We start from the raw sequence: 20,282 nt of genomic DNA on the forward strand, positions 1-20,282 counted from the left end.
TTTACGACGTTTTGATAAATATTAAAATGTAGAAGACGTTCAACAAACATTTAACACATATCTGTCAAGTTCTGCGATGTCCCAGGCACAGTGCTAGGTACTAGAAATATGATGGAGAGCAAAACAGACACCCCCCTGCTCTCATGAGTTTTTGTGGTAATGAAGAATGGAAAGTACAACAGCAGGGGAATCACAAGGCTTGTGATAGCACATGCAGCTATAACCTGACTTTGAGTAGCTTTGGGTTTTGTTTTTTCCTTAAATTGTATTAGCTTTTTGACCACACCATGTGACATTTGGAATCTTCATTACCCAACCATGAATCAACTTGCACCCCTTGTAGTGGAAGCACAGAGTTTTAACCACTGGACTGCCAGGGAAGTCCTGGTTTTGTTTTTTTAAAATGGTACTTTGTACTTGATCTTCCCATCTCTAATCCCTCCCCTCTACTTCACTATCTAATTATTCTTCTTAAGGTAGAGGACAATCTATTGCCCCTTCCATTATGCAGTGGTCCAATTAACCTGTCACCAGGTAATTATCTTATCTTTCCAGAGGGTGGTATCAGGTAGGGGGCTAAGCTTGGGTCTCCATTGTTGGAAGACTGAGTAGTCATCAGCAGTACCATCCAAATAAAACACTATGAGAAGCCTTCTCTGTTACTGAACCCATAAATAACAACCATCTCTGTCACTGTGTCCACTTAACTTTATTTGTGTACCCATTGAGCAAGCTCTGGCATTACTAGCAAAGATGCTGGCTGATATTCACAGATCAGATCATCTTTCCCTACTGTTATTGAGTGATTCCTCTGTAGTGAGTGCCCCCTGATAACCATCCCCATAGAACACAAATATTCTCACCCTTGGGAGCCATTCTGTGGGGTCTAACATTACAACTCTCTCCCATTCATCCTTGCTTTACCAATCCTCCAATCTTATTCCTCCCAAGTCTACGACCATCTAGCTAAACAATTTAGCACCGCCTACAAATTTCTGTAGATCTCTACCCCTTCTGTTTCCTTCCAGGCAAAGGGGCAATGCTTGAGGTTCTGCCTACTGAAAGAATTACCTTTCCTTACTGTCCCTGGTAGCTCAGCTGGTAAAGAATCTGCCTGCAATGCAGGAGATGCCGGTTAGATTCCTGGGTCGGGAAGATTCCACGGACAAGGGATAGGCTACCCCTTCCAGTATTCTTGGGCTTTCCTGGTGGCTCAGAGAGTAAAGAATCTGCCTGCAGTGTGGGAGACCCAGGTTTGATCCCTGGGTTGGGAAGATCCCCTGGAAAATGGTTACCCACTCCAGTAGAACTGGCTGGAGAATTCCATGGACAGAGGAGCCTGGCAGGCTACAGTCCATGGGGTCGCAAAGAGCCAGACACAACTGAGCAACTTTCACATTCATGTTCATTTTTCACTGTCCTTCAGGGTCACCCTTAAGTAGGGCATACTGTTGCAGCAGTCCACTTGTAGCTGGTGCATATGCCTGCAGTTGTTGCTGCCTCAGCTCACTTTTCATAAGCAACGTGCCACAAAGCTATATGAACAAGTACAAGAGGCGACAGTGCTGCCAGAGTAGGTGCACAGGGAGTGGGGGTGCCTGCATCATGCAGCTTACACTGCCTTAACCACTTGTGTTAGTAAAATCTTGTATTTAACACTTCTACATAATTTTGGACTGCTACTATGTATGTGCAATTCTATGGCTTGATGAATTAGATAATTCAGTTCAGTTCAGTCACTCAGTCGTGCCCAACTTTTTGTGACCCATGGAGTGCAGCACGCCAGGCTTCCCTGTCCATCAAGAACAACCGGAGATTACTCAGACTCATGTCCATTGAGTCGGTGATGCCATCCAACCATCTCATCCTCTGTCATCCCCTTCTCCTCCCGCCTTCAATCTTTCCCACCATCAGGGTCTTTTCCAATGAGTCAGTTCTTCGCATCAGGTGGCCAAAGTATTGGAGTTTCAGCTTCAGTATCAGTCCTTCCAATGAATACTCAGGACTGATTTCCTTTAGGATGGATTGGTTGGATCTCCTTGCAGTCCAAGGGACTCTCAAGAGTCTTCTCCAACACCACAATTCAAAAGCATCAATTCTTTGGCATTCAGCTTTCCTTATAGTCCCATTCTCACATCCATACATGACGGCTGGAAAAACCATAGCCTTGACTAGACGGACCTTTGTTGGCAAAGTAATGTCTCTGCTTTCTAATATGCTATATAGCTTGGTCATAGCTTATCTTCCATGAACCAAGCGTCTTAATTTCATGGTTGCAGTCACCCATCTGCAGTGACTTTGGAGCCCAAGAAAATAAAGTCTCTCACTGCTTCCACTGTTTCCCCATCTATTTGCCATGAAGTGATGGGACCAGATGCCATGATCTTAGTTTTCTGAATGTTGAGTTTTAAGTCAACTTTTTCACTCTTCTCTTTCAATTTCATCAAGAGGCTCTTTAGTTCTTCTTTGCTTTCATAAGGGTGGTGTCATCTGCATACCTGAGGTTATTGATATTTCTCCCGGAAATCTTGATTCCAGCTTGTGCTTCATCCAGCCCAGCATTTCTCATGATGTACTCTGCATCTAAGTTAAATAAGTAGGGTGACAATATACAGCCTTGACGTACTCCTTTTCCTATTTGGAACCAGTCTGTTGTTCCATGTCCAGTTCTAACTGTTGCTTCCTGACCTGCATACAGATTTCTCAACAAGCAGGTCAGGTGGTCTAGTATTCCCATCTCTTTAAGAATTTAAGTATTTTATGCTTTTTGGTGTAGAGAATGAAAAATTTATCCAAGCAATAACCGCATACCAAATACCGGGGTTGTTTTGGTTGATTTGGTCTGGTAAAGAGACCATATTTGATAAAGCATTTTCAGTTGAAGTCTGCCAAATGACTAAATAAATTTAAGAGAATTCATTGTCATTCTCCAAAATGCATACATCTTCTGCCATGGACACAGTGGTGAATTAAATGGGGCTATGTTAAAAATCACCACCCAGCATCTTTCAAATCTTATTTTTGAGATAGTTTGTTAAATTACTTTAAGGTGAACATATTTGTAACTAACACATGATTCAAGAATAGAACTTGGCCAGTTATCCCAGAAGTCTTTACATGTCCTTCATCCCTATCACAGCTGGTTTCCTTCCTTCAAAAGTAATAACCATCCTGACTTCCACATAGTGATCACTTCCTTACATTTGTATGCTTTTATCACCTAAATGTGCATTCTTAAATATTATAGTTTTATCATGTCTATTTGAAAGTTTATACAATTTATCCCAGCCTGTTGGAGCTATAGAGTTTCCCAAAATCTGATTTTTTTTTTTTACTGCATACTCACAGAGCAGTTCAACTTGCTTCTTTTCCTTCTGCATTTCCTGCAGATTGGCACCTGGATCCAGAGGCCTGAATGGACTCAGGTTCAATCCCTTTGGCAATACTATAGGTGATGTTTTCTTCTTTCATTAGAGGACACAATAATATCAGTCTGATTTTCACTTTTTTATGATTTCAATTGCTGGTGAGGCTCAATGCCTAGATCTGCTTACTTATTGGAGGTTTCAAAATTGTGATGTTTTATCATTTTGTTTTCGTATTAGCTGGAATGATTTTATAAATATATACTTGCCCATGTGTATTAACTGGTTGCTAATTCACATAGAATAGGCAAGATAAATGCTTGATTCTTTCCTTTTGTTTATCCAGTTCTCAAGGAAGTAAGTTGTTTCCTTTCATTCTCTGAAGGTGACTAATGAGTTGATTTCTCATGTACTATTATTATAAGTAACTCATGGATTTAAACATATTTGAGGAGTTTTGATCTCTTGCAATCTTTCCTGAAACAGAAAATTTCCCATCAGCCTAAATAGCAGCCTCTTCAAGTAGGCTTCTGAGTCTTTTTGATATGACCCCTGTGGTCTTTGAGAGCTCCCTTGCTATCTGGTATGTCAAGATGTTCCAGGAATGTCTTGTATATATCCTTCCCCAGACCTGAACCCAGTCTTTTCCCTCCAAATCCTTGGTTTCTTCTCTTCTTGCTCCTTCTCCTCCTTTTAATTTGGCCATGCCTTCTGGCCTTGTGGTTCATGGGATCTTAGTTCCCAGACCAGGGATTCAACCCATAGCCCCAGCAGTAAAAGCATAGAGTCCTACCCACTGGATTGCCAGGGAATTCTCCCTGGCTCTTTATAATGAGGAAGGGTATTTCAAAACCACAGTAAGGACCATAGGGATGCCCAATATTACTGAGCCAGTCACGGGTTCTAGTTCATACTATTTCTAATTTAAATTCAAGCAACAGGATCTTTTATCTAACCTCTTCTGTATTACATTTGTATCTCCTTTCTTCCACACTAAGAATCCTGGTTTTCGAGGACATGATAGAAATGTTATTCAGTAGCTAAGTCATGTCCAACTCTTTGTGACCCCATGCACTGCAGTAAGCCACGCTTTCCTGTCCTTCACTATCTCTGGGAGTTTACTTAAACTCAACTTAAATGCATGTGCATTGAGTCAGTGATGCCATCCAACTATCTCCTTCTCCTCCTGCCCTCAATCTTTCCAGGCACCAGGGTCTTTTCCAAGGAGTTGACTCTTCCCAACAGGTGGCCAAAGTATTGGAGCTTCAGCATCAGTATCACTTCTTCCAATTCAGTTGATTTCCTTTACGATTGACTACAATAGTATTAAGGACTTCCCTGGTGGCTCAGATGGTAAAGCATCTGCCTGCAATGTGGGAGATCTAGGTTCAATCCCTGGGTCGGAAAGATCCTCTGGAGAAGAAAATGGCAACCCACTCCAGTACTCTTGTCTGGAAAATCCCATGGATGGAGGAGCCTGGTAGGCTACAGTCCATGGAGTTGCAAAGAGTCTGACATGACTAAGCGACTAAACTAACTTACTTAACTTTCAATAGTATTGGTTTCCCAGGTGGCACTAGTGGTAAAGAACCCATCTGCCAATACAGGAGATGTTGGAGACATGGGTTCCATCCCTGGGTCAGAAGATTCCCTGGAGGAGTGTGTGGCAACCCATTTCAGTACTCTTGCCTGGAGAATTCCATGGACAAAGGAGCCTGGCAGGCTACAGTCCATATGGTTGCAAAGAGTAAAACTCCACTTTAGTGACTTAACATACACACACACACAAAATAGCCTCAGAATAGCAATATTAATATTACCAGAGGTAATTATGAATACTGAATATATAACTTAAATATATTTTTATTTTGCATATACTATTACCATCTTGCCCATTTTTATTGTATCAGATTGTCAAATTATGTATTTTATGTACTATAATCTCTCCTTTTTAATCCTCCTTTAGTCTTAGTTATTCAATTAAGTATTTATTTAATACCCACCATGCGTCTTTATGGCAATGATTCTCAAGTTATTTTGGTTGTCTGAAGCTCATTGGCTAAGACAGCACCATCGCATAGAATTTTCCATGATGGTAATGTTCTATATCTGCACTATCCAATATGATAGCCACTAGTCACATATTGTTCTTGAGCACTTTAAATGTAGCTAATTTAACTGAAGAATTGAACTTTTACTTTTACTTCTCATAATTCATTAAAATTAAAAATTTAATAGTCACATGTGGCTAGTGGCTACCATATTGGTCAGTGCAGCTCTAGTAGATTTTTTATTAATAGGAAGGGCTCATGGGAACAGTATTCCTCAAGTTCTTGTATGTTGCTTACAGCCTGCATCTTTTATATTTGTAGGTCAGTTTTACTGTATATAAAGTCTTTGACTCACATTTTCTTCCACTGAGCATCTTAAGTATGTTGATCCATTTTCTTTTGATGTAAAAAGTTCCTGTTGTAAATCTGATGATAATATTATTTTTCCCTTATAAATCATGTGTGATTTTTGCCTAGATGATTGAAAGATTTTTTTCCTTAAAGTTCAGTAATTTTACTAGAATGTTTTAGTACTTGTGTAGACGCTTCATGATAAGCAACCACAGATGATAATTTCATTAATTGTGAATGCCACTTCATGTCATGGCTTACCAAATCAATCCTCAAATTCAGTTTTTCAGATGTAAGTGTCTGTTTCCCAGGATCACTCCTGGTACTAGTTGTGTGCAGTCAGGAGACAGAAATCATTCCCACAATTGGGATGGAGAGAATTTATTATACAAGTAAGGCACTAACTGTGGTGTTGGAGAAAACTCCTGAGAGCCCCTTGGACTGCAAGGAGATCCAACCGGTCCATCCTAAGGGAAATCAGTCCTGAATGTTCACTGGGAGGACTGATGCTAAAGCTGAAGCTCCAATACTTTGGCCACCTGATGTGAAGAACCGACTCATTAGAAAAGACCCTGATTCTGGGAAAGATTGAAGGCAGGAGGAGAAGGGGATGACAGAGGATGAGATGGCTGGATGGCATCACCAACTCAATGGACATGAGTTTAAGTAAGCTCTGGGAGTTGGTGATGGACAGGGAGGCCTGGTGTGATGCACTCCATGGGGTCACAAAGAGTTGGACACGACTGAGCGACTGAACTGAACTGAAAGCACTAACTTTATAAATGGCATGACTATTTTAGATATCTTTACTCAAGAACACAGTATGCTCTTTCAATATTTACTTTAAATATGTTTATTTTTTATTTCAGGAAAGATTTTAGTATTTGGTCCTGCTTTGGGTTTCTTCAGGGACTCCTATTGCCCATATATTGGATTTTCTTTGCCTACCTTCAATATTTACCACTTTTCTTGACTTTTTAAATTTTTCCTTATTTTTGAATTTAAAAACATTTCCTTCTTTTTACCCTCCATTTTAGAGACATTGCTGCTGTTAAGTCGCTTCAGTCGTGTCCGACTCTGTGCGACCCCATAGATGGCAGCCCTCCAGGTCCTCTGTCCCTGGGATTCTCCAGGCAAGAATACTGGAGTGGGTTGCCATTTCCTTCTCCAATTTAAAGACATTACTTGTTGTATTTATTTGCTCTTACCTTTTTCCTGCAGTAATTTTCATTAATTTTTTTCTTTGCATTGGTAACTCTTCCTTGAGTTTTGTCACATCACTGCTGAGATTTTCCATCTCTGGTTTCTGATTTATATTGTATTATTTTCTTAGTGTCTTTTAGCTTTTTGAAAGAATAGGTTAGACTTGGCCTTTGAGCACATCCTTCAGGTGTGCTTTCCTTGTAGGGATATTATTCTGCTTCTTTTCTTTCTTTTCAAATAATAACATTTTATGAGATTTTATCTTGATTTTTTTGGTCTGTTATTCATTTTATTATAAATTTGGTTTTTGTTGAACTTTTAAAAGTAAGCTTGTCAATAAATGCTGGAGAGGGTGTGGAGAAAAGGGAACCCTCTTACACTGTTGGTGGGAATGCAAACTAGTACAGCCACTATGGAGAACAGTGTGGAGATTCCTTAAAAAAACTGGAAATAGAACTGCCTTATGATCCAGCAATCCCACTGCTGGGCATACACACTGAGGAAACCAGAAGGGAAAGAGACACGTGTACCCCAATGTTCATCGCAGCACTGTTTGTAATAGCCAGGACATGGAAGCAACCTAGATGCCCATCAGCAGATGAATGGATAAGAAAGCTGTGGTACATATACACAATGGAGTATTACTCAGCCATTAAAAAGAATACATTAGAATCAGTTCTAATGAGGTGGATGAAACTGGAACCTATTATACAGAGTGAAGTAAGCCAGAAAGAAAAACACCAATACAGTATACTAACGCATATATATGGAATTTAGAAAGATGGTAACAATAACCCTGTGTACGAGACAGCAAAAGAGACACTGATGTATAGATCAGTCTTATGGACTCTGTGGGAGAGGGAGAGGGTGGGGAGATTTGGGAGAATGGCATTGAAACATGTATAATATCATGTATGAAACGAGTCGCCAGTCCAGGTTCAATGCACAATACTGGATGCTTGGGGCTGGTGCACTGGGATGACCCAGAGGGAGGGTATGGGGATGGAGGAGGGAGGAGGGTTCAGGATGGGGAACATAGGTATACCTGTGGTGGATTCATTTCGATATTTGGCAAAACTAATACAATATTGTAAAGTTTAAAAATAAAATACAATTAAAAAAATAATAATTAAAAAAATAAATAAAAATTAAAAAAATAAAATAAAAGTAAGCTTGTTTCAGGTTGATTTTCTAACTTTACAGAGCTCCCTCTTCTGTTGTTTTCATGAAGTGTTAAAAAAAATGGTGTCTTATTTTTCTGGCTCTATTTTTCCTCCACACTTTGATCTAGATCTCATTTACATTTATTTCTGTTGCTTCTGTCCTATTCAAATTTAATTCAACTGGTAGCAGTTTCTTCTGTGGGATTCTGCCTTGAAAGGGAGCCTTTTTAGATCTGCTTCAAGGGTTCAGAGGGACCAGACTGCCCCAACCCCATTTTGGAGTTTCTGAACTTGTTCTCAGTTTGGCCTGCTGCACTTTTTGTTGTTGCCTCTTGCCTTTTGTAGGGATTTTAAGTCTCTCAGTTTCACCATTTTCTCTGATTTCTCCAACACAGACACCAGTAATAGACACATAGCAGTACTCTTGTTGGTATTTTGCTGATGTTTTCTCTCTATTCATTTGTATTTTGGAGTTTGTCATCTATTTTGTTGTAAATATTGATCATATTTGGTCTTATATCAAATTTTCTTTATATTTTTTATGTGGATATTCAACAAGACCCACTCCTGCCACCATCTTCCCAATTCAAATATTTTTTCACCAAATTATCAGAAATTGAATTTATTGGGAAATAACAGAGGAATCAGAGGATCAATTTTTTGGTGCTCAGCCTTCTTTAAGGTCTAACTCTCACATCCATACATGACTACTGGAAAAACCATAGCTCTGACTATACAGACCTCTGTTGGCAAAGTGATATCTCTGCTTTTAATACGCTGTCCATGTTGGTCATAGCTTTCCTTCCAAGGAGCAAGTGTCTTTCAATTTTATGGCTGTAGTCACTGTCCACAGTGATTTGATGCTTTTGAGTTGTGGTGCTGGGGAAGACTCTTAAGAGTCCCTTGGACTGCAAGATCCAACCAGTCAATCCTAAAGAAAATCAGCCCTGAATATTCATTGGAAGGACTGATGCTGAAGCTCCAATACCTGATCCAAAGAAGACTCATTGGAAAAAAACACTGATGCTGGGAAAGATTGAAGGCAGGAGGAGATGGGATGAAAGAGGATGAGATGGTTGGGTGGCATCACTAACTCAATGGACATGACTTTGAGCAAACTCCAGGAGAGAGTGAAGGTCAGGGAAGCCTGGTGTGCTGCAGTGAATGGGTTCACGAAGTGTAGGACACTACTTAGCAACTTGAACAATACCAACAGAGGAATCACTGGGAAATGCAAATTGTAGCCAGCTGCAGGTGAGTACTTTGATGGTGATATTAATATGTAATTCCCTCAAGGGTGTGATATCATTTTTTTAATAGGTCAAGAGAGGTAATGGAAATTGTCATCTGGAACATGAGGTTAAATGGCATCCTCCTGAAGGTAGATGCTCGGGGAAGATCAGTGCAGTGTCTCCACACAAGGCAGAGCCAATTTCACCAAATGGGAAAGAAGGACAGCTTCTTCTGGCAAGTGAGGCTCAGTGGGTATTAGGGGGCTCCAGGGACTCATAGTTATCTGATTTTACTCAAATCTACTTATCTTAGTTTTCAGGGTTTCACGCTTTCTTAATCAAAGTCTCCCTTGACCCTAAAAGACCTGGTAAGGCTATGGATTCAATTTCATTTCAAAAGTCACATGAGCAGCCTTGGCATCTCATTTGGACATGTCAGCCCAACAGTCTTTCAGATCAGATCAGTCGCTCAGTCGTGTCCGACTCTTTGCAAGCCCATGAATCGCAGCACACCAGGCCTCCCTGTCCATCACCATCTCCTGGAGTTCACTCAGACTCACGTCCATCAAGTCAGTGATGCCATCCAGCCATCTCATTCTCTGTCGTCCCCTTCTCCTCTTGCCCCCAATCCCTCCCAGCATCAGAGTCTTTTCCAATGAGTCAACTCTTCGCATGAGGTGGCCAAAGTACTGGAGTTTCAGCTTTAGCATCATTCCTTCCAAAGAAATCCCAGGGCTGATCTCCTTCAGAATGGACTGGTTGGATCTCCTCACAGTCCAAGGGACTCTTAAGCGTCTTCTCCAACACCACAGTTCAAAAGCATCAATTCTTCACAGTCCAACTCTCACATCCATACATGACCACTGGAAAAACCATAGCCTTGACTAGACGAACCTTTGTTGGCAAAGTAATGTCTCTGCTTTTGAATATGCTATCTAGGTTGGTCATAACTTTCCTTCCAAGGAGTAAGTGTCTTTTAATTTCATGGCTGCAGTCACCATCTGCAGTGATTTTGGAGCCCAGGAAAATAAAGTCTGACACTGTTTTCCCATCTGTTTCCCATGATTGCATATTGTTTAATAGCAGTTATACTAACTCTCAAATTTTCTAATCTTGCCTAGATTGTAGAATTCAAAGAAATGTAAGGCCTGAGTTTATAATGCTTTTCTTTAAGCTCTTCAGAGCTTCAGAAGTATCCAGCTTGACCCATCGTCCTTGCCTGTCCCATTTCAACCATACTAATCCATCAAGAAGCTTGCCTTCATAGGTACTTAATACAGGTCCCAAACTGTGATATTTAAGTTAATGCTATTTGTAACTCTCATGGACTGCCAGTTCCCATTTCTTAGTGGGAAATGAATCATCTCTACCTTCAAATCCAACCAAATCAAGATATCCAGCCCAAATTCTTATTGTTGAGGGTCAGTTTGTCTATGACTACCTCGAGTTTCACAAACTGTATTAGGGCTCAGTGTAGAAGATAGAAAATACCCTAGGAATTTTAAGCAAAAAGGGATTTTACATAGGAAATTGAGTGCTTTAAAAACAGTTGCAAATGCTAGAGTAGTGTGAATCAGGAAACCACCACTGGCACTATTGATTTCAGTGCACTTCTTCATAGATGTTACTCAGAGATCGGGTATTTGAGATTAGGAAGACACTTCCTCTGTCACTGTTGAAATTTTCTTGAAACCCATAAAGGATAAAGGTGATAACCAGACACAGTCTGGTCATCATTGCTTCCTGCTTTTCGACAGTTGAGTCTTCATTTCATGATCTTGCTTGTTAGCAGAAATAATGACAGGAAGATTGCCTCTGCTCCATATGGAGCTTCCAAAATACTTGTGAATGTATTAATTGGCAGAACCTAATTTGCATACAGAACCTTAACTGCAAGAGAATCTAAGAGACGTAGTTTTTCAACGAGGTGAGAATGGATACTATTCAGTATGTTGAAAAACAAACAAACAAAAGCAAAAAAAACTTGGATGCCTATGTTAGTTTCTGTTGCCTTATGCAAAATAGGAGATAAACTGCAGTGAGGTGAAGTTAATGGAAAGAAGGCAACATAAACAGAAATAATATACTCTTCAACAATTTGTGTTTGAAGAGGTAAGAGAAGAGATGTAATTAGTGGAGAATTCAGAAGAAAGAGTTTCTATTTCAAAATAAGAGATTTAAGCATTAGAATGAGGAGGGGGAAAGGGGAGGAATCATAGAGAAGAGCTTGGTTGAGGATTTAGAATAGGATGCTAGGGACAATTGATCTAGTAAGGTCTTGAGGAGGTGGGAAGATAGGAATCAAGCTTACAGGCATCAAGATTGGCCCCAAACAGAGAAGCAGTTTTACTCTATAGAGTCCTACTAGGATCCTGAACACACAGAGATCTAACACGTGCAAGGACCCTCCAGATATGAGAGATCAGGGAGCCTGATCACAGGTGAGCACAGGCCTAATTCAATCATACAAGTATTTTGTGTAAAACAGATGAAGAGATGTGCATGTAGTCTCTTTTATTAATGAAGAACTTATTTGGGGAAGGAAATGGCAACCCACTCCAGTGTTCTTGCTTGGAGAATCCCAGGGATGGGGGAGCCTGGTGGGCTGCTGTCTTTGGGGTTGCACAGAGTTGGACACAACTGAAGCGACTTAGCAGCAGCAGCAACAGCATCTTTTGAATACTTTCAACATTTGTTCTCAAGATGTTTACTTAGGACAGATCAAATCTAACCTGTATCATACAAAATATGAACACTATTCCACAACCACTCTTTTTTTCACTTAGGAATGTGTGTAGCTGTCTGACAAATGATCCAGTCAGGACTCAGCACTGCTCTGTTCAAGTCTGGTTTTTACACACAGTCCTCTACTCTGCCGGCCAGTAGAATCCATCACTTCACTCTAACCATGATGGGTGTGGCCCTTTGTAAGTCTCTGAAAAGTAAATTGGTTTTGGTTGGCTACAGTAATAGAGTAAAAGTTTTAAAAGTATAATAATGCAACAATGCAGTTATATCCACTGTTAAAATGTAAAGAAAAATTACAAGTGGATATGATAAGAATAGACACTTTAAACTAAGTTATACAAGAAGACCAAAAGCAGGTGATTAGGCCAGAATGCAGCCTGCTTTCACATTTGTCTTTTGCTGGGACTGCTTAGCAGGACTGCTGGTCTAAAACACCTGGATGGGGGCTCTTGTGTGTAAGGAAAGCAGCATCAGACAGTTCTCTCTGGCTGATGTGATCATGTCTTCCCAGATGGACCAGAGGCATGAAGGTTGGGTAGGCTATTCTAAGTGAGCAGTGATTTGGAGGGAGCATTGCCAAGGGAAGGAAGAGGACTTTCAGTTGTCCTCTTCCTCTTTGTTCAGTCTTGGTATCAAGAGGTTACTTGGGTAGATCCTTAATTATCCCCTATAATCCCACCCTCATTCCCCCTGCATATTCATTATTCTACATAAACCCATAATCCAGTTAAGAGTAGTTGTGCTAATGTGGTGCCAATGTGCCCTGAAGACACACCCCTGAGCGACCTTTTTCAACCAGGAGTTGCCCTAAGTCATTCAGAAGTAGATAGTCTGTCGCTGTTTATAGTCAATTACATATGCATGTTCTAATGCTTTATCCTGAAAACAAAGTTGAAACACTTTCCTATAACATGTTAAAAATGTTATCTGTGGCTCTCCTTCCTCCTGATACATCCTGCTCAGCCTGAATGTTTTCCATTGCCCAGATCTCCTATTTTCATACCCACCCAAATCTAGGGCCCTTTGTCCCATTTTTGAGATGAATCCTACCTGCGTCCCTTTCTCTCAGGGCTCTGGAAGGTGACTGGCTAGCAAATTTAATTAACTAATGCACAATAAAGTCCCATTGTCTTCATGCATCACTCTTTGAGGATAACATTTGCATTTTAAATGAAGCTTCTTAGACGTCAAGCTCAGCAAGTAGCTTATAGATCATCAGGACAAATGCTCTGACTTCATAAAGGAGGCCACCAAAGCTGCGAGGCCTTGCAGGACTTGCCATAAGTCCAGGGCTGGTCAGGGACACAGCTAAAACCAGAACTGCTTTGGGGTCTAGGGTACCCTTCATCCTTCCACACAAGCTCCCACAACATGATTAATCAAAGAATTTTCAGGTACTAAGGGAGAAAAATATTTTGAGATGTGTATTTACTTAATATTTAACATACATTTACATACAAATTTGTCACTCCTTATCTAGAATTCCTATTCTCACCGATATTTCTCTCTGTGGTACACTTAGCACAGAAAACTACAACTGTTTCTTTTCTTGTCTTTTTAGTATTTATTTATTTGACCATGCCTGGTCTTAGTTGAGGCACATGGGATCTTTGATCTTAGTTGAGCCACGCAAACTCTTGGTTGTGGCATGTGGGTTCTAGTTCCCTGGCCAGGGATTGAACCTGGACCCCCTGCATTGGGAGCACAGAGTCTTAGCCACTGAACCACCAGGGAAGTCCCTACAATTGTTTCTTACTTGTGTGTTTCCCCAACTGGAGTCTGAGGTGCTAAGGATGGAGACTGGTTTTATTAATCAATATCCCAGATATCCCCTTGTGTCCCAGCATCCAGGCCAAGGCAGGACAGAGAGGGGATCAGACGTACATTGCTGAAAGAATGAATGAGCTCATGAATAATTGCAGCACAGGGGCTATTCTTAAGTACATTTTTGTAGTTCTAACAGGGTCATTCTATCCATGTGGCATCTTTTCTAACATTCTTCAAATCACATCAGATACTGAACTTCCTCCTCCATTTCTCTTGAGGCTGGTTGCTGCCTTTAAATAATTTTTACTTTTGTGTCTTTGCCACACTGATTCTTCTACTCCATTAGATTTCTTTTCCTCATATGGTTATCATCTTCTTTTTGCACGATTAAGAAATGACATACTTAAAGAATACCAGATTAATCCATTTCAATTTTCTTCTCAGCTAGGGATAAAAAAAAAGAGCCTTTGAAGAGCCTTCAAATCAACAGTAATTTCAAATTTTCACAACATAAAGAGGCAGAGCGCAAAGTGAATTTGACACTTTGAAAAATGCTGTAAACCTCCCAGTAGACAGATGAACATGCTTCCACTTCATAAATGCTTGTTTCTTAAGTATTCCATAAATATCGATGCCAGGCTTGTTAAGTAATTAATATTAACCTATTGAGAAAGCATTTCTTTTCTACGTGGTTGATTTCCAATGGGGAGGCTAATTAAATATTAAAGAGCATGTAAGATATTTTATATAATTACAGTTTCTAGCTCTATTTACAAAGGATGTCTACATACTTTGAAGTAATGAAGAATGAAGTAATAGATGGTATTAATCCATTTTTATTTGTATACAGAATATGCAGATTTTATTCAACGTGGACCTCCTCTGCCCAAGTTTATCTATAGTCAACTTGTCACCATTCACAACTGCCCTCTTGAACTCTTTCCTTCCTATTTCTACCATGATTTGAAAGGCTACTATTCCACATTTTTACACCTCTCTGTTTTCTGGTCTTATCTTCAATCATTTTATTTCTGTAAATTCTATTACTTGTGTTATTTATATAATAAACAACAAAGACCTTCCTTTTGTGTCATCAATGTGACCCATCCCTAGTTAGTTGAGTGCTTAGATCTCTGAGTTTGGGGGAAAATCATATCATATAGATGCTTTGTTATCTGAGGCTTCCTTATCCCTTGATATCTTCCTAAGATTAACCTGAACCATGTTCTATGCCTCATGGGAAACTCTAATGCCCTCCCAAGCATTTGTGAAAATTCTCAGGGACTTTAATTTCTTATAGTCACCTTTGAATCCAGTCACATATTTCCACTCAGTTCTTATTTCCCATTATGCCTCTTTGTGACTGGTCATTTCTCTCCTTCATTTTGGCATTGACCCCAAAAGAATTTACAAAGTCTTTATTTTCTTCATTTTGGTTTTGTCATTCAGTCACTAAGTTGTTTTGGCAACCAGGCTCCTGTCCTCCACTCTCTCCCAATGTTTGCTCAAATTCGTGTTCTTTGATTTGGTGATGATACCTAACCATCTCATCCCAGTAGCATATTGGACACCTTTCAACCTGGGGGCTCATCTTCTGGAGTCATATCTTTTTGCCTTTTCATACTATTCATGGGATTCTCATGGCAAGAATACTGAAGCGGGTTGCCATTTCCTCCTCCAGTGGATCACAATTTGTCAGAATCCTTCATTATGACCCATCCATCTTGGGTGGCCCTGAACAGCATGTCTAATAGCATCATTGAGTTACGAAAGCCCCTTGGCCACGACAAGGTTGTGATGTACATATACATGTGTATATATAATACATATACATATGTGTATTTATATAATGATACACACAAATGTGTACATATATACATATGGATATATAATTCACCATAGACCTCTGTGTATGTGGCAAAAGGAAGTTCACTAAGATAAGTGGGAGATAAATAAAGCTAGATAAAAAGAAAACTTAGACTTGATCTTAAAAGTTTTTCTACTAGTCCTCCTCCTGCTTGTCCAGTGTCCCCTTCATTCTTCCATTCCCCCTTCCTCTCAGAAACAAAAAGTCTTCCTCAAATTCTTCCCAACATCTATGCAGAGCAATTGAACCCCTTTACCTTACTCCAAACCCCTGTAATCCCTGGATTTTCTCTGTAAATACAGAAATTCCATTTTATACTGCATGTAAGAGTCCACACCACTATATTCTTTGACTCTGTCCTGGGGGGATGAGTCATGCTTGGTTTGGGCTCTTTCATTACATTTACTTTTCAAGCAGAAACCATCAGATCCTGACACATTTTCCTAACCACTCAAAAGCACATGAACAAGGCAGTTCTAATTTTTGCTTTTAATTTTCTTTATGTATTTGTCTTTTGTTGTAAAAACACATCATGCTTTGGGGATTTTAGATTACTGACCTTAAGAAATAATTGAAAGGAAAAATTTCAGAAGCATCTTTGCTGACCTTGCTAAATATTTATATGAGTTAAGTGGATACAAGCAGGATTGTTTCTGATGCGAAGAACCTTGAATTGTTTTTAATATATAAAATGCTATGACTTTCAGGTGTATGTTGAAAGAGGATTAGATTTGCTGTATGTAAAAAGGAGGAGAGAACTTTGAATAGGACATTTACCTTATATGGAGAAAGTGCTTCAAAATCAAATGAAATTTGTTCATTAAAAACATACTTCCTTTTATTCTCTAAAAACCAAGGAAGAGGATTAATCTACTAATGACTTAGAAGCTCTACTTCCTTCCATTTAAGGCAGAGTCTTCAGTAGCTACACAGTGGAGGACTTACCCAATCGATTCCTGCAAGAGGAAAATCACTTCCCAGATACAATGACCCACAATCACAGGGCTCAAGAACACTTAAGTCTCCTTTTACAAAGTCCAATGTCAGATAGAGGGCTCCTCAATCTTTTTGTTCAGTGAATTGAATGAGGCTTGATGGCTTTTTTGATAAGAGCTTTCCTAACTTGAGATTCATTTAACACATGAAACTAGGAAAATAAGAACACAAACTGGAGTCTCTCCAAGTGTTTACAGATTAATAGACATTTTAGGCACTTGCTAACTAGACAAATATTGTTTAAGGAGAAACCACATGTCGACACAGGTGGTGTGGCCTCTACAGCAAGACGTAAGAAGTGGGGGTGCTGTTGATGAGCAGCAGACACTAAGCAGTTCGGGGAGGGAGCAGAAGGAATTCACTTTACACAGAGGGAACGCCTGAACATTTTGCTGTTATTTGTTCATTCACATAACATGTTTTTATTGAGTCCTGTGTGCCAATTACTGGGATTCAGAGGGAACATAAATTGTAAAGAAACGTTCATCAGGATTCTTGGTTGCAAGTGTCAGAATGTAACTCAAATGCCTTAAGTACAGAAGGGAATTTATTGGCTTATATAATTGGGAAATGCAGAATGCATTTGTTGCTCAGTTATTAGATTCGGAGGCTGAATTATGTTATTTGGGCTCTAGTTCCATATTCTAACTTTGCACCCCTCTCCAGGGTTAGTTCAACTCCATGGACATGCTCTCTTCATTAGATGGGACAGATGACTATTAGTAGTCCAAGGCCTCTATCATTATAGTATTCAATCCAAAAGGAAAAGAGAAATCTTCTCTTTCCAGGATTTATATATTAATATCATGAAATGGTTAGATAGCATCACCGACCCAATGGACATGAACTTGAACAAACTCCGAGAGTAGCAGAGGACAGGGAAGCCTGGTGTGCTGCAGTTGATGGGGCTGCAAAGAGGCGGACACAACTTAGCAACTGAATAACAATAACAAACCATGAAAAGATTCTGATCAATCACATGCCTATATTTAATATCAGTCGTTGTCATCAAGAGGATTATGGTACCAGGAATTGCCAGTCCTGGATCACAGGCCCAAGCCCTCGGGGCACAGTGAAGAATAGTCTATGCAGAGCTACATGGGATGAAGTTATGGCACTTCCCCAATGGAAAGAATGGTCCTAGGGGCTTTTCTGGCATCTCGGTGGTAAAGAATCCACTTGCCAATGCAGGAGACATGGATTTGACCCCTGATCCGGGAGGACCCCACATGCAGCAGAGCAGCTAAGCCCATGGGCCACAACTATTGAGCATGTACTCTAGAGCCTGGGAGATGCAACTACTGAAGACCGCATGCCCTAAAGCTCATGTCCCACAAGAGAAGCCACCATGATGCAACTAGAGAATAGCCCCTACTCACCACAACCAGAGAAAGCCTGTGCGGCAACGAAGACCCAGCACAGCCAAAAAGAAATAAATACAATTATATTTTTAAAAAGTCAAAAAAGAATGGTCCTGGGAAGACAGAATTGATGTCCACAATAAAAGTTGTCATCTCTTCCTCAAGAAACTGAGGATGGTGATGGATACAGACATATAAACAACTGCAATGGTGAGATAAAAGCTATTAATAATACACTACAGATAAGCCTACAGTACTATGTGAACACAGTGGTGACCTACTACTCGCATCTGGGGGAGTCAGTGATGGTGTCCTGGATAGTAGTACACCTCTTGGATGAGTCTTCACGCAAGTAAATAGAAGTTATCAGGTGAATGGGGAGAGTGCAGAATAGAGTTTTGGCAGTAGAAATAGCACAAACAAAAGCAGGGAGATGACAAAGCACAAGGGCTGTTTGAGGAACTCGAAATAGTTTTAAATGGCTGGAGAGTGGCATGTTCTTGGGAAATTCCAGGAGAAGGTTATTTCTGTCAACCCCAGTCCAAAAACTGGAAAGGAAAATTCCAGGAATAAACAATTCGTAAATTTCAGATTGCTACATCATTCTGAAATCTCACACCCTCCCACACTGTCCATCCTGGGATTCCCCAGCTATCAACGTCTTCTGCTCCTGACAGCCAAGCAGTGACATCATCATAGCTCGAAGATCCAGGATCAGCCCAAGCAGATGATCCTACTTCTGATGTATTGTTAGAAGGTCTGTACGAGCCTAACACTATGTTCTCATGCTGACTCACCTCTCTTCACCTCAGCACCTACGCGTTTTATCATCTCCTCATCACAAGGAGAATGAGTATAGTATGATAAGATATCTGGGGAGACAGGCCACGTTCACATAACTTTTATTACGATATATTGTTGTAACTGTTCTATTTTATTATTAGTTATTGTTGTTAATCTCTTACTGTGCCTAATTTGTAAATTAATTTTATCTTAGATATGTATGTAAAGGAAAAACATAGTAAACATAGGGTTTAGTATTATCTGCAGTTTCAGGCATCTGTGGGGGCGTCTTGGAACATATTCCCCATGGACAGTGGGGCTACTGCATTTACCTTCCTATTATCAGGATTTCTTGTGACTTTTGTTATTTCTGATACAACTTTAATACCGCTTGCTCCTATATCTGTGAACTTCATACAGAGAGGAGAGGATTTCAATACTTATGATTTAGTCATCATAATTTAGGGAGCAAAGCCTAGTAATATAAAAAGTGGAGTGGTCCTTAATCATTCCCTCCACAAATAGGGTAGGGACAAGTAGTAATGTTAGTCGCTCAGTCATGTCCAACTCTTAGCAACTCCATGGACTATAGCCCGCCAGGCTCCTCTGTCTATGGGATTCTCCAGGCAAGATTACTGAAATGGGTAACCGTTCCCTTCTCTAGAGGATCTTCCCGACCCAGGGGTCAAACCCAGGTCTCCTGCATTGCAGGCAGGTTCTTTACCATTTGAGCTACAGGGAAGTCCCAGGGACAAAAATGGAATTATCTTTTTCTTTTTTTCCCAACAGACAATTGGTACAGTCATAGTTTTTCTTCATAATGACTACCACAGACACTTCACAGCTTACAAGATGGAATCTAAGCTCTCTTGTCTGACTTACAAGGCCATAAACAACCTGTTCCAACCCATCTTTGCAGTTGCATTTCCTGCCACTCCCTCATCTAGATACTCAACTCTGATCCAGGTTGTCTGATCTCCAAATGGCACTGTGTCTGGCACATACTGGCATTTAAAGACATTGAATTTTTGAAAGACAAATTGGAAGAAGTCAAATGCTTCCCTTTACCTCTTTTTGAAGTGATTGTATTTTTCTTGTTGAATGTTTTCATGGTAAAAATTAACACATAAAAGATAAAAAGTAAACATTTCTTGTAATTTCATCACCCAGGATTAACCATTGATAACTGTTCAGTGAGTTTCTTTCCATTTTTTTCTATATATGTAGAAGCATATGTATGCATATACACACACATGTGCACACGTGAATCCCATTATATAGAATGTGAATTCTGTTCTTTTCATTTAACATCTATTCTAAATTATTTCCCATCTTTGAATAGTCATGGATAATACACTTTAAAATTCTCTGTATAAAAATCTATTACACACATAT

General features: G+C 39.9%; 1 long non-coding RNA gene and 1 other non-coding gene across 2 annotated transcripts in view; one reads left to right on the forward strand and one right to left on the reverse strand.

The window, feature by feature from the left end:
* The window catches only part of LOC129656213 (uncharacterized), a 46,386-nt gene that overhangs the window by 9,220 nt on the left and 16,884 nt on the right, over window positions 1-20,282 (forward strand). The gene's annotated exons all lie outside the window — the stretch shown is intronic.
* TRNAG-CCC (transfer RNA glycine (anticodon CCC)) lies at window positions 13,775-13,847 on the reverse strand. Its single transcript has one exon. It is a non-coding gene; the product is annotated as a tRNA-Gly (tRNA).

The sequence above is a fragment of the Bubalus kerabau genome, chromosome 6 (assembly GCF_029407905.1).
Source record: "Bubalus kerabau isolate K-KA32 ecotype Philippines breed swamp buffalo chromosome 6, PCC_UOA_SB_1v2, whole genome shotgun sequence".
Classification (NCBI taxonomy): Eukaryota; Metazoa; Chordata; class Mammalia; order Artiodactyla; family Bovidae; genus Bubalus; species Bubalus kerabau.